The following is a 26,842-nucleotide window of genomic DNA, read 5'->3' as shown; positions in this document are numbered from 1 at the left end:
AATTATTTATTTATGAAATAAATAATTAATTGGCAAATTTAATAATTGATTAAATGAGATTTAATTGATTATAAATTAATTAAGAAAAGTTCTTAATATTATTAATTAAGAATTTAATTTTTGAAAATTAAATCAAGAGAGAGAATTATTTCTAAAGTGTTTAGAAAAAGGATTAATAATTAAAAGGTGTTTTAATTATTAATGAGAATAATAAATGGGTTAATAATAATAATATTTTATGGGAAAATTTCAGCTGAAAATTTTGCCTATAAATATACTATTATAAACCCTATTTTTATTCTAACCCAAAAGTTTTTAGAAAACCTAATTCTCTCCACCTCCTCCTCCTCCTTAACGTCGTTTTCTTGGTGGATACCGGTGGAGTGCTTTACGTTTGAGGAGCAGCTGCTAAGGATCTCCGATCGTTTCTTTTGGATCGCTATTAAAGGTTAGTAATCGATTCATATGTTTTAATCACGATTTATATGCTTTTATTTGGATTTTATGTGTGTAAAAGTGTTTGACCATGCCTCCGCTGCGATTAAAATCCAACAATGGTATCAGAGCATAGGTTGTATGCATATAGATCTGTGGTAAAAATTTCAGAATTTTATGTGCTTGTATGAATTAATTATGATTTTTACAAGTTATATTATGGATTAATTATGTCTGATGAGAAATCGTTTCTCAGAATAATTTTGAATGTTGATCTGGGTTCTACAAGTGTTGTAGATCGTCTGGGTATTTTTTTCATAATTTTATGATGTATAGATTTTTTATTATGAATTTTTGAAGATCTTGCAATTAAATTCGTAATTAAATAATCATATATATATAAAAATTGTTAGTAAGTATGTATATATCTGTTGTTGTCTGCTATTACCTATTGAATGCACGGAAGACAAAGAAACAGAACTGTCAGGCGCGGCGATCGAGAAAAAGCAACGGCGGCTGCTGTAGGCGCGTGTGGCGCACGCGCGCGCGAGGGGGTGTCGCGCATTCCAGGAATGTGTTACACCCTGTGGCGCATTCGCGGAATGCGTTACACCTTTTAATGGCTTAAAAGGCTTGTAATGCATCACCGGAATGCGTTACAGAGCTAGTAACGCGTTCTTGTAATGCGTTACAGCCCATCTGTTATTTTTAAATTTGATTTCTGGGAGTTTCGTAACTCCGTTTTAGGCGTGCAATATATCGTTGGATTCGTTTTTCCGAGACGGATCTAATAGAGTGATCAAATTTTAGTTTATATAAAAGTTTTGAACTGTTTATATTTCCGAAAGTGTTTTAAAGCTGATTTTAACTGTTTTAACTGCTTTTAAATGCTTCATGTGATACATAGAGATGTATAATGCTTAGACCAATATGCTAGATTATGTAACATGCCTACCTTGACATTTATTCATATTTATATATGTGATATATGCTTAGTTTATCATGCGATGATAGATTTAGGTGAGCTTAAATGAACATAAGGCGTTTGTTAGACAATCTAGTATAGTGAAATTGTTTCATAACCTTAATAATAATATTATGAATACAATCATGAGATTCTTGTGTTTATGAAACACGTAATTGAATATGAATTTTTAATATTGAGAGAAAGGATGATTCTGTCAACAACAGATTTCTATCTGTAAGAAAGGGTTATTAAGTGACGCCTCTTGACAATGCTCCACCCGATCTGGGAATCATCTGATTATTGATTATTGATTTGAAATATTTAATTTAAAAGGAAGAATCTCTTTATAATACGATTATGATTGTAACGTAATATAATCCCTCTAAAATTAAATAATATCAAGTAGTAATTGGCCAATGACACAACGGGCTTGTGTCGTTCCTAGCCTTCCAACATGATAGAAAAGTAGTTCTTATTTTTAAATCATTGTCGGTTCGTGCTACAGCCGAGGGCTTTTATTTCGAAATAAGAAATACTTGTCTATTACTTAGAGATGTGTACATTGAATAAGAATCTAAAGGTCGGTACGTGCCACAGCCGTGGGCCGTTGGAGACTGATTCAAATGTACGGAATGTTGGGTTAGACTTGACTTAGAATATTGAGTTTGTCATGCCACAGTCGTGACTCAAATATTCAAGAGGCTAAAGTTTGATTAGGGAATAACATAAGATGTAATTGACAAGAGTTGTCTGCCTATTGAACATTACATGGCGGTTCGTGCTACAGCCGGGGTTGTGTAATGGAATGTAGGATCCCTATTCCCACTAGCATTATGAATGCTTAATTTTTTCACGTAGGGGGTTGAATAAATTAGATAAACTAGTGGGAGCCACTTATGAATAAAGACCCGATTCATATAGTGTTTTGAAATGAAATTGAATATTTGCTAAGTGTTGTTATGTGTTTATCATTTACAAATTTACTATATTATGTCTTCTGCACTATCACTCAGGAGCATACTAGATGCTCACAAGTTGACTGATCCTAATTTAGCTGTATGCTTTCACTGTAACAAGTTAGGGCACTGGAAGAGAAACTGCAAGGTTTACCTTGCAGAATTGAAGAAGAGGAAGGGTAGTAAGACTACCGCTTCTGATTCAGGCATGTTCATGATCGAAGTTAATATGTCACTAGGTCAAATTTCTACTTGGGTATTAGATACCGCCTGTGGTTCTCATATTTGCAATTCATTGCGAGGACTAAAGGGAAGTAGGAATCTTAAAAAAGATGAGGTGATTCTACGTATGGGCAATAGAGCAAGGGTTGCGGCCATAGCTGTAGGATCATTTAGTTTACATATGCCTACGGGCAAGACTATTATTTTGAATAATTGTTATTACGTTCCCTCTATTGTGAGGAATATTGTTTCTATCCCTATGTTGGATTTGGATGGTTTTTATTTATTATTAAGAATAATGAATGTTCTATCCTTAGAGATAATGTTCTTTATGGACGTGGAATTTTAAATAATGGTCTGTATGTATGTGATGTAGAGCATGATTTACTTCAGATTGAACAAACTAATAAAAGAAAACGAGATGATGAAAATCTGACCTATTTATGGCACTGTAGGCTAGGTCATATTAGTGAAAATAGACTTCGGACATTGCATAAGGAAGGGTTACTAGACCCCTTTGATTTTGAATCATATCCTACATTCGAGTCTTGTCTATTGGGTAAAATGACCAAATCTCCATTTAGTGGACATGGAGAGAGGGCTGCAGATTTTCTAGGATTGGTACACACAGATGTATGTGGACCAATGTCTACGCAAGCCATGGGAGGATTTTCGTACTTCATTACTTTCATAGATGATAGATCTAGATTCGGATATGTGTATTTGACGAAACACAAGTCTAAAGCCTTTGAAAAGTTCAAGGAATATAAACATGAAGTGGAGAAACAAACCAAACACAGTATTATAACTCTTCGATCAGATCGAGGTGGTGAATACTTGAATGCAGGGTTTCTAGATTATCTCAAAGAAAATGGTATAGTCTCCCAGTGGACTCCTCCATATACTCCACAGTTGAATGGGGTATCTGAAAGGAGAAATCGAACTCTGTTAGACATGGTTCGGTCCATGATGAGCTATGCAAATCTTCCAGTATTCCTATGGGGTTATGCATTGGAAACCTCAGCATATTTTCTGAATAAGGTGCCTTCCAAATCTGTTCCTCAAACTCCGTATGAGATATGGAAAGAAAGGAAACCGAGTCTTAAACACGTTAAGATTTGGGGATGTCCAGCTTATGTCAAGTAAGTTGACCCAGATAAGCTGGAATATCGATCCGTAAAATGTAGTTTTGTGGGATATCCTAAAGAGACTTTAGGGTATTACTTTTACACCGATCATCGGGTGTTTGTCTCCAGACATGCTACCTTCTTGGAAAAAGAGTTTATCCTTGAAGGAAACAGTGGGAGCAAAAATTGAACTTGATGAAGTTCAAGAAGCACAAACTACTACGGATCAAGTGGAAACACCTGTTCTGACTGAACAACCTTCTGTGGAACAGCCCATTCATAGGTCAGGGAGAGTGTCTCGCCAACCTGAGATGTAATATGGCCTTGTCATTGAGAATGACAATGAGTTGTCGATCATTGATGATGACGACCCTGTGACCTATAATGAGGCTATGAGTAGTGTTGACTCAGAAAAATGGCATAGTTCCATGAAATCCGGAATGAAATCTATGTATATGGGATACAAAAGAATGATTAGAGCAGATGGCCAGGTGGAGACCTTTAAGGCCAGGCTTTTGGGAAAAGGATTCAAACAAAGGCAATGGATTGACTTTGATAAAACCTTTTACCTGTAGCCCTGTTAAAATCAGTTCGGATTTTGCTTGCGATTGCTGCTTACTACGACTATGAGATCTGGCAATTAGCCAGATGGTTTTCTTTCCAAGAGAAATGAAAACCTAGTGTGTAAGCTGCTGCGAACCATATGTGGTTTAAAGCAAGCTTCTCGTAGATGGAACATCCGTTTTGATGAGACAATCAAAGAGTTTGGTTTTATGAAAAACGTAGATGAACCATGTGTCTACAAAAGGGTTAGTGGGAGCGCGATAACATTTCTTGTGTTGTATTGAAATAGAGTTGACACACATAACAACATAGCAGACCCACTCACAAAGCTACTTTATGGAAGTCACTTTGATCGTCATAAAGACTAGATGGGTATTAGATACCAGAGTGATTGGCTTTAGTACAAGTGGGAGATTGAAAGGAATATGTCCTAAGTCCAATCATGTATTAGGATTTAGGAATAACTTTTATGTAATCTGTTTTGATTTCATTGATATTAATAAAAGACTTGTTTTATTTTTATTACAGGATCTATCTATTTAAGTGTTTAAATAAGATATACCATAGTTTAGAGTAAAGCTTTTTATGGATTATGATGAGATCATAATAGTGAGACCTAAAAGATGATAACTCTAAACTTAAATAGTTCCTGGTCATAGGATTACTAACTGGTAATTAATAATCCGCAAAGATGGTACATACTATGCTTGCTTCATTATGAAGGATGTCTGTTCTCATAGACATTTGTGTGGTGACACTATAGCTAGTATGTAGGTGCTTATTATAGAATAAGTTCACTGAACATGACTCGCACAGCTGAACAACTGATGGAGTTCACTCACGTGTCAGCAGTTGTTCATATAGTGATAGTTGTACAAGTATCCTTAGACTTGAGGTCATCATAGTCATCTTGTGTACACTGAACTATGCTTTGGTTTAGTTCTTAGTCTCTAGGGACAATTATTAGGGCTCTGCTGGGTATAGGAATTTGTACACGAAGATAGTGTATGATCAATAAAGGATCTACCCCTTCCAGTGAAGGAAGCGAATGTTCAAGGCTGATCCACTTATGCTAGTTCAGGAATCTCTGGCCAGAGTGAATGAAATTAGAAAGGAGTTTCTAATTTGTATAGAACTAAGCATAGTAAATGGTAAGCAAATGATTAAATTAGATAGGCTTGACACAAGATCCATGCCTTGTATTTAATCAAGACATTGTAGGGTAGAAGGAGTTTATTGTACGGTAACTATTCACTGAATAGGTTCTTGGTATTCTAAGCAGTGAATTCGTATTATCCGGATAGTCGCGATATGCTGAGAAGCATCCCTCACGATGTAGAATAAATATGATTAATTAATTAATCATATTTAATAAATTAGAGAATTTATATAAATAATGATAAAATAGTTTTATTATTATTTATTTCTACTACCGGCTTAATATTGAACCTACAGGGTCACACCATAAAAAGAGAATGATTTAATGGTGGAGGAATAAATTAATAATGGCTGATAATTATTTATTTATGAAATAAATAATTAATTGGCAAATTTAATAATTGATTAAATGAGATTTAATTGATTATAAATTAATTAAGAAAAGTTCTTAATATTATTAATTAAGAATTTAATTTTTAGAAATTAAATCAAGAGAGAGAATTATTTCTAAAGTGTTTAGAAAAATGATTAATAATTAAAAGGTGTTATAATTATTAATGAGAATAATTAATGGGTTAATAATAATAATATTTTATGGGAAAATTTCAGCTGAAAATTTTGCCTATAAATATACTATAATAAACCCTATTTTTATTCTAACCCAAAAGTTTTTAGAAAACCTAATTCTTTCAACCCCCTCCTCCTCCTTAACGTCGTTTTCTTGGTGGATACCGGTGGAGTGCTTCACGTTTGAGGAGCAGCTGCTAAGGATCTCCGATCGTTGCTTTTGGATCGCTATTAAAGGTTAGTAATCGATTCATATGTTTTAATCATGATTTATATGCTTTTATTTGGATTTTATATGTGTAAAAGTGTTTGACCATGCCTCCGCTGCGATTAAAATCCAACATATTGGCTTATCGAGATCTCTAATACTCCATAGTAAATTTGACTTGTAGAGGTCTCTGAGTTTTCTAAAAGAGAATTTGGCTTGTCGAGATCTCTAGTCTTCATATCTATACTTTGACTTATCGATATCTCTGAGTTCTCTAGTGGCTTATTAACTTATCGATAACTCCGAGTTCTCTAGTTAAATTTTCCTTATCGATAACTCAGAGTTCTCTAGTGAATTTTGGCTTATCGATATCTCTGAGTTCTCTAGTGGAATTTGACTTATCGATAACTCGGAGTTCTCTAATGAATGTTGACTTGTCAAAAAACTCTGAGTTCTCTAGTGAAAAAATGACTTGTCGATATCTCCAATCTTCATGTCTTAAATTTGGCTTGTCAATATCTCTGTGAGTTCTCTATAAGCTTTTCTGACTTCTCGATAAGTCATTTGGAGTTCTCGAGTGGCTTCTCTATAACACTAAATCTGTGACTTTTAGAGATCTTGACTTAGAATATTTTTCCTAAAACAGATTTATTCAACTCCATGCTTCTTCATAATTCTTCTGAGGCATGATCTTCTTGATCTTCTTCTAGATAGAATTCTTAGGCTAGACACTATTTATAGAAAAAGTCTCCAGTCTGGTCCTTTGACATTTTTATAGACTTTAAGTGTTACAAGTACAAAATACAAATTAAGATAACAATACAACTTACTTAGGGTTGACCAATTGTCTTAGTCTTGTTAAAGTACAGGCATGTCTTGCACAACAATCTCCCCCAATTTGTGAGAAGATTGCTTAACACAAATTCATGCTTGTTAATAAGACTAACTCCAAGTTTAAAATGATGGAAAATAAAATTAATACACAAAGCTTGATAGAATTGTAACTTGTGTACAATATAATATTTACAAAGTTCAATGGTTACAAGTATCAGGTAAAGACAGTTTTTATATCTGCTTCTTCCCTAAGAACATCCTTCAAGTGATCAAGAATTTTCAATTCTTCTATAATAGGTGTTCCACTTAGAGCTTCTACAAGATTTTATCTTGCTACCTTGGGATAATCACTGTCTAGAAAATCTATTCTAAATCTTGAGAATCCACCAGCTTTGATGTTTAGAAATTTCCCATCCTTAGAGATTCTACTCATTCCTTTTTCCTTAAGCTCTTCTGATCGTTTTATGTACATCTCTATTTCTTCATCATACATCCTCCTTTCTTCAGATTCGGCCTCATTTCTTTTCCTTGTTTCTTCCCTTTGAATCAACCATTCACCTATAACTGATCTCTATGCCCTTGTGGCATTATCATTGTCCTTTAGCAAACTTATTATTCTCTTAATTTCTGTGGAAGAAAGAGAGTTCATTAAATCACTGCCAAGAAAGGTGAAGGATCCATATTCATAGAAAATTCTAACTTCCTTAAGAGATACAACCCAGACTCTGACTATTTCCTCAGCAAGTTATTGAAAATGATCTTCATCTGAGATGTACTAATTTAGAGGTAGAAAGTCAGATTGCTTGAAACAGTTCCAAATGGCCCTTTCAGTGACTTCTCCTTTCTTTGTAAGCTTGACTTTCTTAGGTTTTCTCCCAACAGATTTGAGATTGACTTTTAGTGAAGGTTTGGCTAAAGGTAGGGTTGTGATTTTCTTGAGAATTGTTTGGCTTGTGATGATTGGAATTTTTAGGAAGTAATTAGCTGTTTATTTGCACAGAAATTTTGGCTTTAAGGTTTGAGGTGGTTTGATGTTTGAGATAGTTGATGTTGTAGGTTGAGCTGAGGTTTGAGTTAGTTGTGTTTGGATTTTTAGGGTATTTTGTGGTTTTGAACCATCATGACTTCTCTTACTCCTCCTTTCACTAGTTCTCTTCTTCTCATCATTCTTCTTATCATCCTCCTTCTTCTTCTCACCACCCTTACTGCCTGATGGCTTAATGGACTGACTTGGATTTGAACCAGAAGGATTTTGATCATCTTTCTTCTGCTCATCATCATCCAAATTATCCTTGTTGATTTGAGTTTTTGGCAAGTTGGCTTCTGTATCACTCAAGTATCTTCTCAACAGCTTTATCATCTCCTCATCTTCAACAGTTTTGTTCCTTTTTGTTTTCAACTCAGTTTCAAGAGTCATGATAAGCTTCATGTTGGCCATGACACACTGCTTAGGAACTTGGAAGTGTTTGAAGTGTTTGGTAGTAGTCAGATGTATGCCACTCCCTTGCTAGGTTGTAGATAAGCTTCTGGGAAAGCAGCTACTTGTGATTATTCAATTCTGTTAGTAAGAGAGTGTCTTCATGAATCACTACTATGACTTTGTTTATCAAAATGTCTAACTCAGATGCCCTCCTAGAGATAAGTTAGTTGAGGGACACCTGCATATATCTATCTACCCCTGAGTCATTGATGTTGACCACTATCCTTCTTTCTTTAAAGTTGTCTCTTGTCACCAAGATCACCCTTATTGAGTTTTCTTGTCTTGTCCAAGGCTTTCTTGTAGGTGAAGAAATTATCATTGAGAGAAGCCCTGAGTGCCTTAAGCAATTCATCAACTTCCCTGCTTAGACTGGGACCCTCAGCTACTTTAAAAAGTCTCTCCATTCCAATATCAGCTTCTTGGCTTAAGCTCTTTTCAACACCTTGGACATGTTGAGTAGATGATCTTAATTGTGCTAGTCTAGCCTCTATCTCCCCCTTAGTCTTTTTGGCAGGCATGAGGATGGGAGTAGGAATTTCAAGCCTTATATGTTCAGGTAGAGAAGGTAGAGGTATGTTGAGTTTGCCCATGATGGTTCCAAAAGCTATAAAATTCTGCATTTGAAGATGCTTATGAGAGTCCACCAGGGTCTGGATGTCTGTTTGTTGGCTCTTGACAAGAGATGTCAAGGCTTGAACTTGTGTAGTGAGAGAAGAGTTGGAGTCTTGCAGTGCTGAGACTTGACCTTGTAAAGATTGAATTTGTAGGTTTGTGGAGATGGAGCCAGGCTAAAAAGAGCTAGTAGATGTGCCAAATGTTTCATCTACGACCTGTTTGATGCCTTCCATAAGCAAAGTCGATGGCTCATATCTGTACTGGTGAAGTTGGTCCAGCTTGACCCTAGTGTCATTTGAGTGAGTGATTTGTTGCTGGATAAGTGTATTGAGATTGATGAAAGATTGTTTGAGATTTTTGACTTCTTTCTCAATAGAAGCAAGATCCATCCTTGACATTTGCTCAGCAAAGTGCTTGAATTTGGTAGTGATATGTTCTTGAGAGGGTATAATCTTATCCATCTTCTCATTCACCAATTTTCTGATTTTATCTTCATGACCAGTTAGCTTGACTTCCAGAGCTTTACCAAAAAGATGAAATGCTTTGAGCTGAGCTTCGTATACATCTGTAATGGCATCATATACAGCCTATGGAGTCAAGTCCTTTGCATTGCTGCCCAGAATAGTGATATATTCTTCTCTAAATCTGGCCAAGACTTGATCCATTTCGAAGACATAGTCATTAGAGAGCCATGCATCTACATTTCCATCTTGCTCTTCATCATTGACATTTTTCTCTTTCTGCTTCTCAACCTCTTCATTGTATGTAATCATGATAGCTTGATAATCTTGATTGCTCATGTTGGAAGTCAAAAGATATTGTGAGATGTTTGCCAGTCCAGAAATCTGCTCTACTAGTAGATCATCTACAGAAGTTGGTTGAGAGCCAGATTCTTGCAGCCACTGAGAGAGAATGTGAGGTTGTTGTGGTTGTGAGGTAGATGGTTCAGAAACACCTGTGACTGAAGTCACAATTTTACTCACAGATTGCTTTGTGGTTATGGCTAGTTGTTGTTCCACACTAGTTGTGGGAACCTCCAATTGAATTGGAGGGGATTTGACTGGGTTCCTACCATGTGTACCAGTCTCAAACTCTTGTGTTTCTTGCAACATACTAGCACCTGAATGTGCTATACTTTCCTCCCCTATGATAGGATCATTGGAAATTATACTCCTAGCATCAATTGCCAAGGCAATTTCTGCTAGGGTTTTGAGGGTAGTTGTTCCTACATGAGGAACCTCCAATTGAATTGGAGAGGATTTAGATAGCTCCCCCTCAGGAGTACTACCATCAAACCTTTCAGTAAGTGAAGACTGTTTTGCATATGAAGGTGCATTAGAGACATCCACGAGGTCATCAGTAAAAACTGATGAATCCCCCATGGTTTTGATGGTGTCATCAAGGTCTACCCCAGCTAGTAGCCTCTCAGCATCTAAATGTAGTGTCTGGGTGGTGAGCAAGGCTTCTTGAGCCAAGTCACTTGAGTGAGCTTGCACTTGAGAATTGAGTTCAAGTGTAGTTGGTGAGGAAGAAATTTAAGATTTGAGAGAGTGTTGCTCAGATAAGAGTGTTGGCAGCTCCCCCTGAATAGATGAGGGAGCTTCAAGAGATGTGCTATCATACATTTGAATTGCTTCAAGTGCAGGCTGTATAGACTCAATACTGGGTGCTTTTACAACTGCATCCTGTTGGGAGGATACAGAGGTAACTTGAGTGGCCAGCTCAGGTTTCTTACTCCTGTTGGATCTCTTGACCAAGGGTGACTCAACTTCTGGTATATCCTCACCAATCTCAGCTATAACTGGTAAGGTTACCCCCTTTCTCTTCTTTTTACTCACCTCATCCTTTTGAGAAGATGAGGTGGTTGGTTTCACTACGCCATAGATGGCCTATCGCAACCCCCTCCCTAAAGAATGTTACCTAATATGTTACCTTAGATAGGGTAGTTATGAGTTAATTTAACATTGTGTTTTTATGTTACCTTAGCCAAAACCATACTGTTGCATTAGGTCAAAAGTGTTGCAGCTTGCAACATTCTGGTCAAAGTGTTACCTTAGAGTATCAAAACATAAATATGATGTTTTTTAAGATTAATTATTAATTTAAATTCATTTTCAAGAATTGAGGGGGATATACAAATAGAATGAATAAAATATGTGACGATATGCGAATTTTGTACATATTAAAACTTAAAAAAGTTAAAAGAGGAATTAATTAGCAAAAAAAAGTTAAAATAAATATTTTAAACTTACTAAAATTTTAAAATAAAATTTTTAAAAGTAATAAAACATATAAATTGTTGTCCTCTTAATATGAGCACTGTTATTTAAGTTTAAAAATAAAAAAAATAAAACTATTTTGAATATATATATATTTATATAAAAAATAAAATAAATATAATATTTAAATATTTGAAAATAGATTTATGGAACCTTAGAAATTTGATAAGGAGGTAAATTTATGAAAACATTCAAATCCAGCGCCCAATTTTTTGGGTAAAAGGCCGCCTATTTTAGCCCATTAAAACCCAGCTCCTCTCATTACTCTCTCTCATTCTTTCGTTGTCTTTCCCCCTCCGTGCTCTCTCAATTTCATTACTCTCTCTCGATCTCTTTACTCTTTCTCGATCTCTGTCTACTATTTCTGTATCTACTCGCTATAATTTAGAATTTCTAATTAATTATTAGGTATTTGTATTTGAACTTAGAGCTCAATTGATTTCAATATCAAATTAGGGCTCAATTGGATGTCAAATTGGGGGTTTGATTCTTCATTTTGAGTTCACTTAAACTTCATTTGATCTCCCCCCCCCCCCCGCTTTTCTCTCTCCTCTCTCTACCTCTCTCCTCTCGCCCCGCTCTAACTCTCTCCTCTCCCTGTGCACATACATCTAAATATATATAATTATATTTATGTGTTGATTTATGTATGTATTTTCTTATCTTCTTCTTTTAGTTTGTCTGTGTGTATATGTAATTGTGCTAATTTGATTGGTTTTTATTACAATTTGTAGATGTATATGTTATTCTGTATTACTTCGTTATAATTTCTCGATATGCCTCATCTTGTTTTGTGTATGTCTTTCTTGTTTTAGTTTGTGTGTGTGTCTTTGTAATTGTGTGTTTTCATTATTATTGACTAATCTCTGTAAATTAAGTTGGACATTTAGATCAATCTTTTTCGATAATTGTGTAAACATAAATTTGACTCTCCACTCTCTTCCTCTCTCATTTCAGGACAGTTTATCATTGCCCTTCTTGCAACTTATGTCGGCTTGGTAAGTGACTTAGAATTGACTTTTTTCATTGCATTACCTGCAATTGTTGTCTGGGAATACAATTGTTGGACCACAAATGCAGAGAGAGGTCTAGAAACAAACTACCCTATATGTTGCGAGTTTTTGTTCACATCAAGTGAAACTGTCAGAGATCTCCCTTGCGGCCATTATATGCATTTAGCTTGGTTTCAGGTTTACCATTTAACTCCTATATATATAGAAATCTTCATTTATTATATGTCCAAGGATCTCTATATATGCGTATACAGTCAGAAGACCTTTTCCTTGCATTTGCCTTTCTGCAGGCGTATGCTCACACTAATTACATTTGTCCAATTTGCAGCAAATCCATGGGAGATATATCGGTATGGATACAGTTCTCATACTTGAACTTCAAAATTATATATGATTTTATCCATGTGCTATTGTATGTGAAATCAGTTTTCATCTGTCTTAACTAATACTCCCTCCGTCCCTTTCAATTGTTTACATTTTTTAGAGAGTGTCCGACACGTATTTTAAAGTGCATATAAAGTATAGTTCTGTAATATTTTTTTACAATTTTATTTTTCTGAATAAAAATTAAAACATTCAACTTTTATTCAGAAAAAGAAAATTATAAAAATAAGTTACATAACTATACTTTTCATGCACCTTAAAATGCGTGTCGGACGCTTTCTCAGAAATGTAAATAATTGGAAGGGACGGAGGGAGTACATGATATAATAAATATATATTGAACAAGGTGGACTGGATATTAGAATGGGTATATTATAATCCTCAAAAAAGTTAATTGTATATGAGAACCTTTCCCTGTGATAACTTGTTTAAACTATAACCAATAAAATTACTGATTCATATTGAAATTGTTATCTTCTTGTGTGTGCCAAAGCTTTATATTCTACCACAGGTCAGTAGGTAATCTTATAAGAGGTTTATAATTTGGAAATTCATGGGCAGCTCTAAGTATTCCTAAATTTTAGAAATCTAGTATTAGACTGTTAGAAGTATTTTGAAAGGAAAGAATGGTGAATACTGTCTGTGAAAAAATTACAAACTACCAAACATAGATAAGTGGACTTGGTTTAATAATATTAAAGATGAAGTTGAGTATATAGAACAGCACATATGAGTTGTGTATTAAATGTAGTTTATGATTCCTATTATTTCGTGCATTTACTCCTTTTGTCCCACAAGATTTTTCTGTGTTAGAACTTACAACCTATGTTATATTCACTGTGTCGTCCATGTCGTTGTATCTACATGGTGTCTAATCCTAAACTTATGTTATATATCTTCAAGGTTTTATCTTTGATATCTGGCGACGCTTTAAAATTTAAAACCAGGAGATAAGGAAGCCCCTCTGAACTACACTTTACTCTTATTAGAGTTATGTAGGTCAAAATGGTGTAAAACCACTTTCTGTAGCTGTGGGGGGACATGCCTAGTAGCTAAGTGAAAGATTTGAGTTTAAAAACTCAGTTTGTATGTACACTTTGGTGTAAACTGTAAACGACTAAGCTATGAGAGAGCTACTTAAGATAGCCTCATAAAATGCATGAATTTGGCAACAATCATTATGCCGAGTTTGAGCTCAGACATATATTATTTCGATCCAAGCTCGGGTATGAAATTATTTGACATACCAGGCTCACAAGCCTATACAATGTGCACTCAATCGAGCCCGAACTCGGAACTGTCTAGCCAAGCCAAGTTCCAACATGATAATTTGCAACTTGGTTCGATTACGTGTACAATGTGCACAATTTCTATGTATGGTGAAAGCTATTTGGTCATCACTGGTTGGAAATAAGAGGGGTTCAGTAGTGGAGGGAAATTTTATTCAGAAAATTTTGTATATAATTCATATACTGGTTATATATCAGTGACTTAATCTTTTCTAGTATTGATTTAGTCTCTTTTTTATTTATATATAATTCATATTAAAACTGTTATACTGAAAACTGTGTTATACTCGTTTTGAAGTTCTACTTGTGGGATTTTTCATCCGGTCAATTCTGAAGCTACAAGGTGTTTCTAATAAAATATGTATATACTCTGTAATGGTATGGCTTTTCAATCCATTCACCTTCACAATTGGAACCCGTGGAAATTGCGAGCCTATTATATGTACAATGGTTTTGTGGATAATTTTATGTCTCATGAAAGGTATATCCTTTTCTTTGTAATAACTTCAGTTACTTTGTCCTGCGAATTTATTTGTTGACTGCCTTGTTAATATATCTGATTATATTTGTTATAACTACAGTCTTTGCAAATAAATTAGCTTTATCAGGTCACCGACAGAACTCAGACTTACTAACAGCACATGTATGAATTTGTTCAAATATTCAAATTTAGTGTCTTGGTAAAAATCATATGCATTAATTTTACGTGGATATTAAATGTGTTGTTTTGACATCTAAGAAACTGCATGTACCCCCAAACCACCTCCTTGATATGTAATTGTCATAACAAGTTCAGTTAGTCATAACTTGTATTGATCTATGGTTGTAACAAACTACATTATCTTTCGACAGCTTGTCATTCTAACTGATCAGTGGCACAGGGACAGAAAGTGTACTTGCCTTCTTCCTGAAATATTCATGTACTCTTGTCAGGGCAGCAGTTTCACCCCCAACAAACCTCATTCCTTTTATGATCTGTTAGTTTATATCATTAGTTTAGATTTTTTGGTTCTGATTGTTTTTAATGGCAGTTATAGCAGTTGATTCTGGTAGTAAAGCTTTAGAATTTCTTGAATTGCATGAAGATGATGAATAAATCAGTCCCAACAAAGCATTTACATCTCCAATAAATCAACAGATACTCATTTCATTTGTTTAAAGCTGCAACTCAAAAGGACTCAGTTATATGCACTTCTGGATTGTTAAAACTTGGTCTTTCTGATTTCAGGAAATGCCAGTGAATTTTATTATAATAGACTATTGTATGCCTAGAATGACAGGCTATGATCTGCTCAAGAAAATAAAAGAGTCGTCTTTCAGAGATATACCTGTAGTGATTATAGTTAGTTTGGACGTTTGATTTGGTTGTATATTTGGATGTTTATTTTTTGGGTTGGATGCATTATTTTGCAGTTTGTATAATTGGGATTCTTCAGTTTACGGAATAAGCATTTCAATTTATTTGTGCTAAAGTGTTACAATAGCCTCCTAAACTATTGCCATATTATGTTTAAAAGGTTTTATTAGGCTAGTTATAATGTTACAACAACTTCTCAAAATGTTACATTAGGTTCTATGGGCCCACTTGCCACGTCATCAAGACAACTCAGCACTATGGGCCCACACTTGCCATGTCAGGTAGTGGGTCCCACCGTGGGGCCCACTTTTTAAAAACATTTTAAAAATCTAAGGTAACATTAAAACACGGTGTTTCCTTAGGCACCAAAGATGTTACCTTAGACCCCTAAGGCAACATGGAAAAACCTATCATTAAGAAAATGTTATCTTAGCTTAAAAGTGGGGCAAGAGTAACATATTTACCCCCTAATGCAACGTTTTTTTTGGTGTTACAGTAGGCATTTTATGGTGTAGTGTTTCCTAGCTTCTACAGCTTTTGAAAGAATGGTTGCAGCTTGGGAAGATCCCTGTTGGTGTTCATGTGCTTGTTCTTCTACAGATTCAGGGATCATAGTTGTGCTAGATTGTATGTTAGATCTCATGTCAGGCATAGTGTAAGGGTAAGTCCTAAACCTCTCCAACATGAATGGAGTGATTTTCAGACTTATATATACCTTATTCTTTGTAGTAAGTGAGCCAAATATCATTTTGGACACTTGCTTACAATTGCCTATTTTTGTGCTATCTATACCATTCAATAAGTGTATGTCTGCTACTTTATGATTTAAAGTGGACATAATAAATCTAGGAAAGAAAATTTCCTTACCTCTAGCTAACAGGGGCATTGTTAGCCTGGTTGTAAGTTCTTCAAGGATCAACAGACTAACATTCAAGTGTCTGTTGTGGGAAATTGAATACACTAGCTTTTGCACAACACTTGAAATGTTGTCATATCCTGTTTTCCTGCAAGTGAAGTCCCTTACCACAGAATCAAAGATAAAGGACCACTCATTCCTTAGATTGGTCTTGTTTAAGCTGGACATGTTGATTCTTCCACCATAATTGATGAAGTCCATAAACTCAGTTTGCTCATCTGAAGTTAGTACCTCCACCAGATTTCAGTTGGCAGCCCCAAAGCTCTATTCATATCTTGGTCATTGAACTCTATCAGTTGGCCTCCAATTGTACATGTCACCACCATAGAAAGAGAGTTGTCATTTATATCAGTCCTCACCACTGCTGTAGTCCAGAATTCATGCAGCACATCTAGATACAGGTCTGGATTTGCAGTCAAAGCTACTACAAGATAAGACTCAGCCAAAAGTTTCACAAACCCCTTGAAACTGTCAGGAGCTTGGTTAACATCAGTCTAAGCGAGGTAATTGGTTCCTTTCTCTGGAATAAAGGCTCTTGCAACATTGAGTTCCATTGTTGATTGATGAGAATGAATGGGTAAGAAGAATTTTCGAGAAATGAGTAAAATTGAGAGAGAAATCGGTTTTTTCTTGAAAGGCTAGGTCACTTGAGATTTCGAAAATTATATGTATGTATATGTATCGAGAAGTTTGGGTATTTATACTAAAAGCAAATGACTTGTCGAGAGCTCAAAAATAGACGTTTGGGATTTATCTATCGAGAAGTCATTTTAAGAAATGAAAAATATGTCGAGAAGTCATTTTAAATTACTCTTACAGAGAACTAAAAATTGACTTATCGAGATGTCAAATAAATACCCAGTTTGTCCAAAAATGGACTGAATTAATTCTAACTTTTATTTGAATAAATTCAAAATAAAATTAGAATAAATTTCCCAAAAGTATTTTACCAAAATAATTTATTAAATTAAATTATTTCAGTTCTGAGTTATTGATAAGAAAAAAATTGTACTTGTAGAGAACTCTGTGAATTAACACTACTAGAAAACTCTACAAGGACTTATTGATAAGTCATATTTAAGCCTATCGAGAAGTCACTCGAGAAGTCAGTAAATTGACTTGTCGAGAACTCACTCGAGAAGTCCCAAAATGACTTGTCGAGAAGTCAATTAGACTTGTCGAGAACTCAGTTCTCCATATACTTTTGATTATTTTAATTCTGCCTTGGGTTAATTTTACATATTAAAAATGTAAATTAACAACTGAGCAGTTTACTTAGAATTTGAAAAATTCCAAGTTGAATTTTGAATTTTGAAATATAAATATGCAAAGAATTCTGAAATATTTATAATTTATATTTCAGTTAATTTCCAATTTAAATCAAATAAAGATTTATTTATTTGAAATTAATCTGCTGAAAAACATTAGCTGAGTTCTTACCTTAGGATGAAGAATTAAGCATTCCAATTTCACCTACAAGTCTAGTGAAAGTTGCTTCATCCAAAGGTTTAGTAAAAATATCAGCTAATTATTTTTCTGTTGGAACAAAAATAAGCTCAATGGTACCATTTGTAGCATGTTCTCTAATAAAATGGTACCTTATGTCAATGTGCTTTTTCTAGAATGATTGACTGGATTAGCTACTATAGATATAGCACTAGTATTGTTACACATGATAGGAATTTTGTGTAACACTAGGCCATAATCCATTAGCTGATTTCTAATCCAAAGCACTTGAGCACAACAACTTCCTGTAGCTATGTATTCAGCCTCAGCTGTAGAAGTTGATACATATTGTTGTTTCTTGCTATACCAGGATACAAGTCTTTGTCCAAGAAATTGACAGCTTCCACTAGTACTCTTCCTGTCAACCCTGCATCTAGCAAAATATGCATCTATGTAATCAACAGCTTCAAAACTAGTTCCCTTAGGATACCATAATCCCAAGTTTGGAGTTCCCTTTAAATATCTGAAAAACCTCTTTGCAGCCATCAAATGTGATTCTTTTGGTCTGGATTGAAATCTTACACATAGACATGTAGCAAACATGATGTCTGGTCTACTTGCAGTTAAGTAAAGCATTGATTCAATTATCCCTCTATTGCTTGAAATATCTACACTTTTTCCCTTGCAGTAGACATAGGTTTAGATACAGGCGAACAATCAACCATACTAAACTTTTTGAATAAATCTTTGACATATTTAGTTTGGATGATGAAGATGCCATCACTTCTTTGACTGACTTGAAGTCCAAGGAAGTAACTTAGTTCCCCCATCATACTCATTTCATATTCACTTTGCATAAGCTTGGAGAATCTTTGGCAAAGCTTCTCATTTGTAGAACCAAAGATGATATCATCCACATAGATCTGAACTAGGATCATATCCTCACCATGTTTCTTGTAGAAGAGAGTCTTGTCTATAGTACCTCTAGTAAAACCATGCTTCAGTAGGAATTCTGAAAGTGTGTCATACCAAGCTCTAGGTGGTTGTTTTAGTCCATATAGAGCCTTGAGTAACTTGTACACAAAATTTGGAAATTCTGGATCTTCAAAGCCAGGGGTTGTTGCACATAAACTTCTTCTTCTAGCCCACCATTCAGGAAGGCACTCTTGACATTCATTTGATACACTTTAAAATTTGAATGTCCAGCAAATGCTAGAAAAATCCTTATTACTTCAAGTCTTGCAACTAGAGCAAAAGTTTCGTCATAATCAATTCCTTCTTCTTGTGAGTAGCCTTTTATAACCAACCTTGCTTTATTTCTGGTAACTATACCATTTTCATCCATCTTGTTCCTGAACACCCATTTTGTTCTAATAATGCTTTTATTCTTTGGTACATGAACCAATTTCCAAACTTTATTTCTTTTAAACTGATTTAGCTCTTCCTGCATGGCTAATATCCAATCAGGAACCAGTAGAGTTTCATCAATTTTCTTAGGCTCTACTTGAGACAGAATACATGCATGTAGGCACTCATTAGCAGTTGCACTTCTAGTCCTCACACCAACAGTAGGATCACCAATTATTGCTTCTCTAGTGTGACTTCTATCCCACTTTCTTGTATGAGTTTGTTGACTTGTGCCTTCATCATTTTCTTCATTATTGGTATGGCTGCTAGATCCTTCTTCTATTTCTCCCCCTGAGTCTGTGCTATCAAATTCAGGTGTTTGAAATGAGCTCCCATTTCCATAATTTTCTTGTTCAGTAGACTTTTCATTTTTCATCTGTTGTGCATCAACTTCATCTTCCCCATCGAAATCACTATCAATGTTGAGGTTTTCAAATACAAGGGCTTCAGCTTCATTATTATCAAGGCATTCCAAGCCTGGATATTTTTCATCATCAAAATCACATTTGTGCTTTCTATAATCTTCTTTTGGTTAATCACATAAATATTGTAGGCTGTTCTTTCCAAAGAATATCCCAGAAAAATTGCTTCGAAGACCTTTGAGTCAAATTTTCCCATATATTCAGAGTAGTCTTTCAAAATGTAACACTTGCTTCCAAACATATGAAGATACTTTACAATAGGCTTTCTTTTAGACATGATTGAGTAAGGAGATTTACCATTTGCCTTATTGATGAGATATTTGTTCTGAGTGTAACATGCAGTGTTAACAGCCTCTTCCCAGAAACTTATTGGCAACTTGGCATTTTGCAGCATTGTTCTAGCAGCTTCAACTAATGTTCTGTTCTTTCTTTTAACTAATCCATTTTGTTGAGGTGTTCTAGCAGCTGAGAATTCTTGAACAATGCCTTTACTTTTACAGAATTCACTTAATGTTACATTTCTGAATTATGTTCCATTATCACTTCTCAATCTTTTTACACAATTGTGATCTTCAGCCTATTTTTCTATCTTCTTGATGTGCTCAATTATGATGTGTGGAGTTTCATCTTTAGAGTGCATGAACTCTACCCAAGTATATCTTGAGAAATCATCCACCATCACAAGTGCATATTTGTTTCTTGAAATTGATAAGACATTTACTGGCCCAAACAAGTCCATGTGAATAAGTTGCAATGGTGCACTTATAGAGTTCACAGTTTTTGACTTGTGACCTGATCTTTTCATTTTTCCTTTCTGACAAGCTTCACAAACTTCAACTTGAGCAAACTCCAGTTTAGGCATATCTCTTACTAACTCCTTTTTGACCAAGGTGTTAATTGTCTTGAAATTCAAGTGAGACAATTTCTTATGCCATAGCTTGCTTTGTTCTTCTGATGCCTTAGTGTAGAAGCAAAAAATTCCATCCTTATTTGTTGAGTCTAAGTCTGCAATAAACAAGCTTCCTTTCCTTGCTCCTTTTAGAGCAACTTCACCAGTTTTCTTGCTGATAAAAGTGCATTCTTCTTTGTTGAATAGAACTTCAAATCCTTTATCTACAAATTGGCTAACACTGAGAAGATTCACTTCAAGACCAGCTACCAGTGCTACATCATCAATGACAACATTTTCAGAAATAATCTTACTATATCCCATTGTGAATCCTTTCTTGTTTTCTCCAAACGTCACCAAAGGGCAAGCTTTCTCCTCAAACTGTGATAACAGGGCTTTATCACCTATCATATGCCTGGAATATCCACTGTCTATGATTCAGATGACTTTCTTTACTTTGCCCTGCACACAATGAGTTTTAAGTGTGTTTAGCAACCCAAGCAGTGTTGGGTACTTTCTTCTTGTTAACTGATTTAGTAGAAATAGAATGAGTAGTTTCAGATAAAATAGAGTTCATTGACTGTTGAGCATTTTCCATTTCTGTTGTAGACCCAATTCTTATTTCTTTGAGGTCTACTCTCAGTTTGTGAAAACTTTTCATCACTTTCAAGTTGCAAGGAATGCAGTCAAACTTGTCACAGAAAGAGTAGGGATCATTTGCATTTTCTTTATTGTATTTGCAGGCTCCTTCAGTTGGCTTGCTAACTGCCTTTTTACAAAGGTGAGTTAGGTGATTCACAGAGCCACATTTTTCACATTTCTTTCTTGGAGCATCTGCAACATAAGCAAAAAAATTTCTTTTATTTATCTCTATTTTCCCAATTCTATTTTTCTTTTTCTTTCTTGCATCTTCAGTTTTGGTTTCTTTAACAGGTGTCTTGGGACTTTGTTTGTCCATGAGCTTCTCTTCAGTATTGGAAGAATGAGTTGATTCTACAGTTTTCTTTTCTTTGTCCTCATCAGTAATTTCTTGCTTGATAATCAATTCTTCTTCATTGAAGTTGACTTCACATGCCTTGAACATAGGTGAGGCAACCTTTTTTAGCATTGCTGGAACATTTTCATTTTATGTTGCTTTTCCCTTGTCACCTATGTCTTTCTTTTTGCTGTTTAAGGCATCATAGTCAAGACCAATAGAAATATTTGCACATGGTTTGTTTTTCTCATGATACTGTCCAATTAACTCAGATGCTTTCTTGAAGGATTTCAACTTAACTTCATTCTTTTGAAGCTTCTCCCTTAGCACTGCTTCAATTTCATTTGCACACTTGAGCTTGTTTTTGAGATAAGCATTCTCTTGTTTAACAACTTCAAGCTCCACCAACAATAATTTAGTTTCTTGCTTCTCACTTTCAAGCTTCTCATTTATCTTTGTCATTCTACTCACTTCTTCATTAGCAGCAACCATGCTTGTGTGAATGTGAAACATTTATGTGCTCATCTTCTCTACAGTTTCCTTATATTGACTCACATTTAAATCAATGGTGGTAAGAGTTGGTACTTGTGATTTAGATGAGGATGATTCTCCTTACTCCAAGGCCATGAGTGCATAATTTCCAAATTCTTCATCTCCATCATTTTCAGAGTCATCTCAACTTTTTCCCTCTACAATATAAGCTCTGCTTTGCTGTTTCTTCAGAAGAGCTTCATACTTTGCTTCTAGTTCAAGATAATCTTTGTCTATCTTTGCTTTCTTGGGTTTCCTGCATTTTGTGGAAAAATGGTCTAGTTCATCACAGTTAAAGCATTGTTATTCCCTAACAATACAACAAGAATTACAGAAGGGGGTTGAATGTAATTCTGGCTACTTTTTCAAATTTAAAGAAAGTTCTAACTTGATAAATATAACAGTGTTTGATTAGCAATGGTGCAGAATAAAAGAGTGATAGAAATCAAAGCACTAAGTAATAAAAAGGCAAGCTTTTAAAACTTTCTGGTGGATTTGAAAGTATCCACCAGATATATATATATATATATCAAATGAGAACTCTGTGAAGCTTTAAATAGCTCACAGCTGCTTACAAGTTTGAACAACTAAACTACAGAGAAATGCTTACAGAATACAGCTTGATTTGTTTCTTTGAAATTAGGCTTGCTTAGTTAATTGTTCTACTTGCTACACTTAGTTTATATATCACCAAGTTTATATGATAATAAGACAAGATAATAAAACAAAATATATCTAGTCTAACTACATGCTACTTCACTACTCTATTCCACATCTTTGAATATCTTCACAATTGCATGGAAATGGTAATACTTCTTTGTTCTCAAATTCCTGTTTATTAGGCTGCCACATTCCTTTTGCAAACACCAAACGCATGTGACTGTGTTGTCATTGTCAACAACTATTTGAATTTGATCATCCATCGGGACTATGCTTGTCATCCGCCGGGACTATAAAGTTCATCCATCGGGAATCTTTGTGAACCATCCGTCGGGAGCCTTTTATGTCACTTGACTCCATTTCATTTATACAGAATTACAACATATCTTATATTTAAAATTAGTCACCCTATTATGTATATCCACTAGTAGTCAACATGACTCATATACTCCTACAGGATCTACACAATGTTGCTTGTAGAAATGTGCTACAATTCTTATTTGTTACATAAGCAACTCACTCGATGGATGTCAGTTTGTTATCTGTCGGGACTATAAAGTTCATCCTTCGAAACTATATTTGATCATCCGCCGAGTGCTACAAAGTTCACTAAGTTGAATCTACTAAGATGTTTTGTTAACTTATCATCAAGTTCACAACATATTCCTAACAATCTCCCCAAATTTATGTCTTCTGGAATTGTAGCCATAAATTAAGAGAAACTTGATGATAACAAAATACCCTAAAAATACAAATTAAAAAATAGTAGATAAAACTGGTAAGTGCTACAGAATTTATTGAAAATTGAACAAAGCAAAGTGTACAAAGAGTTCTCATAGTTATTATCATGGTGCTCCTCTAGTCTGAGCAGATATTTCTATTTCCTTGATTGTCTGAATTTCTTCCCAAGCTTCTTGTTGTTTTCCTCTATTTGATTCTGGAGTTTTCTGTGGAATTCAAGTTCATCAACTTCAGATAGATCCAGCATTTCTTACATTTCCAATAGAGTCTCATTGCTAGAGATACTCAATTGGTCATCCAGTCTGAAGAATCTTCTAACTCCCTTATCATCCATGAATTTTATCATCCAATAAGGCCTTAATGCACTCTTTTCCCAGTGAAAGGAATCGATAGAGTTTTTGGAAGTGCATCTTTGGCTTTATTACCCCTTAGCTCTTCAATCTTCTTCAGAACCAATCTCCTTGCAGTCACATTGAATCCAAAGTTCTTTTTGAAAGATGAGTAGATCTTTATTAGTACAGATTGGCTTTCTTCTAGAATCATGTGAAGAGGCCATGTGATTTCTTTTCCTGCCTTGTACTTAAACACCAATCTTTCAGTAAGATGTTTGTGAGCATCAATTCCACTTACTTCTATCAGTTCATCCAAGTAGAGGTTTAAATCTGAAAAATCCTTGATGTCACAGATGTATAACAGATCTTCCTTGTTGACTGCAGATTTAGATTTGGTTAGGGTCTCGGTTCTGAGAGTTACAGGCTTGCTTTTCTTGGTAGCTCTTATCTTTGTCTTCTTTGGCTTGTTGAAGATAGGTAAGTTGAACTCAGGAATTGTTAGACTTTCCCAGTCTAATGGCTCATCCTTTGGAATTATAGGCTCACATGAAAATTCTTAGTTGGATCCACCTTGAATTCTTCATGTACCACTGAGGGCTTGGATGTCTGAGTTGAAGTTGTAGACTTTTTGGGAATGTAGTCTTCCATTTCCTCATCACTAAAGTACAGTTTTCTCTTTGAATGAAGCTTGTATCTGAATCTTCTTTTCTGTTGTGATTCCTGTTGCATTTTCTGATCTTGAGGTTCAGCAATCACAGATGGTTGTGCAGAAATCTCAGTTGTAGTCTTCACAGCTTGAAGTTTGGCCAAGATAGCAACTTGCTCCTTCTTTTGTTTGAGCTTCTTAGCATCTAGGGCAGCTTGCTTCTTTTCTTGCCTGATTCTTTCCTTCTCTTCCTTTTTAGCTTCTACAAATTGAGGGTGTCCAGCCACCACACAGATTTCCTTACCATTTCTGTAAATCTTGGCAATCCTTCTTTTAAGTGCTGAATCAGCTGGATCTTTAAAAAATGCAATTGACCTAGCCAACAGCTTCTTCTCATCTGTCCTAGGTGCCTCATACACAATATCCATAGGATTTTTGTCTGAGAACTTTGAGTAGTTTCTTTTAGGCTTCAGGACCATATTTTCCTTTGAAGATTTTATGCAAGAAGTTTGGCCTTTTCCAGATAACTCAAACTCATCTCATCTACAGAAATCTGCTTGACTTGAGAGTGAAGATTAAAGATTTTGTCTGGTTTCTGAATTGGTCCAAATTTCTGTTAAATTTCTTCATCTATTCTCTTCCATTTATCATCTAATTCTTTCTCCACAGCTGCAACATTAAGCATCTTGGGATTTGTCTTTGACTCAAGTTTAGCAGCTGCTATTTGGATCAGATCAATGCTATCCAATACTGGTGGCTTTGGCAGAGTAATTTCTGGAACAATTACTTGGCTAATTTGAACATTTACCACATGATCCCCCTCACTAGTTGGCTCTGCTTGATTGACTTGAATCTTTAATTCTTTCTTCCTTTTTTTGTTATCATCAAGTAGAGTGGAGGTGGAGGTTTGTGCATCCACCAGCTTTTGCAGCAACTGAGTTTGTCGTGCTTGATGAAGATGAATAGATGTTAGAGAGGCTTCCATTGCAGTCAACCTTGTATCAAGGGAAGCCACTTTAGTGGCAAGATCAGAATTCTTCCTTAGCTGTCTTTTAATGTCAAGCATTGTTGCATCTGGAAGTTTAGCATCCAATCTTTCAGAGATATCCTTCTTTACTTGATCAATCTCAGTTTTGCTAGAAGTGACATCCTGGTTGTGTTGGAGAGCTTGAATCTGATATGTAAGTATAGAGAGTTGAGATGTGCCTGTAAGAGCTTCCTCGTGCTAGCATTGGTAGTAGATTGAAGAGAATTATGTGTCTCTTGAATTTGATGGATAAGAGTGGTCTTGAAATATTGAATATCACAATCCTTAAAGAATGCCCAAGAAGGCAGTCCAGATCTAGAACTAGGGCCTTCTTCTCCCCCTGTATCCATGAGCCCTTCACTATCACCATCATCTCCAAAGAAATCAGCAGATTTACCAGTACCATAATCAACATCATCATCAGCTCTAGGTGGCATGGTTGTGATGGCATCCTTAGCTCTTTGCATTGATTGAGTGGTATGCACCAAGTTTAGCATCTTCTCTGCATTTTCATTGCCCTGTCCAGCCAAAAGTTGATATGCTGGAACAGGATGAGTAAATGCCTCAGCATCCAAAGAGATGGAATCTATGACAGCTTGATCATGCTGAGATAGTTTCTCTCTGTCTACATCATTGGCATTCATTGACTCACTAACAATGATGACCAACCTTATTTCTCCTGTACCTGTATTTCTCTTATGATCTCTCTGTTCTTGTATCAAGGGCTCCCCTTGGCTTCCCACCATCACACCCTCACCTTCACCATCTAAGGTGGGACTCCTCTCACTCACTTTTTCCAGACCTCATGAAATGGTCTGCATTGGTCCACTCATTTCCTCTCCTTTTGCCTGGGAGCAACTCAGCCTCTCACTCAATTCACTCCCTGCCCTCAGTCCTAAGAGTGATTGTACTACTACTAGGTCATCTACACTTGTGACAATTGTTGGGATTTGAAGTTGTGCAAAGATAACCGACAGATGAGGAACATCCATCGGGATAGTAGTTTGGCTAGCTGACGGATGACTGTTGTTAGGCACATCCGTCGGGATACATCACTACTCGATGGATGAATAATATCCATCGGGATAGAAGAAATAAATGAGTTTGGAGTGGAGACTATCGTAGACTCTGTGTAGATTGATGAAAATTTGGGCACATATGTCTTAATAGACTCAGAAAGAATTGGCAAGTGAGCCAACAAATCATCTAAAAGATGATGCTTACTTGCTTGGATTTTTGGCTTCTCCAAGAGAGTTAAAGATGGAGAATTTGGAAGTCATGTATGAATCATGTCTACATCCAGTGAGTGTGTGGGTGAATTTGGTGTTTTAGGTGCTTCAATGATTAATGATTTTGACTGTGACTCCATATTTATTAGAGTCACATCAAGCTGA

This window comes from Apium graveolens, chromosome 5 (assembly GCF_009905375.1).
Source record: "Apium graveolens cultivar Ventura chromosome 5, ASM990537v1, whole genome shotgun sequence".
In the NCBI taxonomy this organism is placed as follows: domain Eukaryota; kingdom Viridiplantae; phylum Streptophyta; class Magnoliopsida; order Apiales; family Apiaceae; genus Apium; species Apium graveolens.
Note: the sequence above shows the minus strand (reverse complement) of the source record.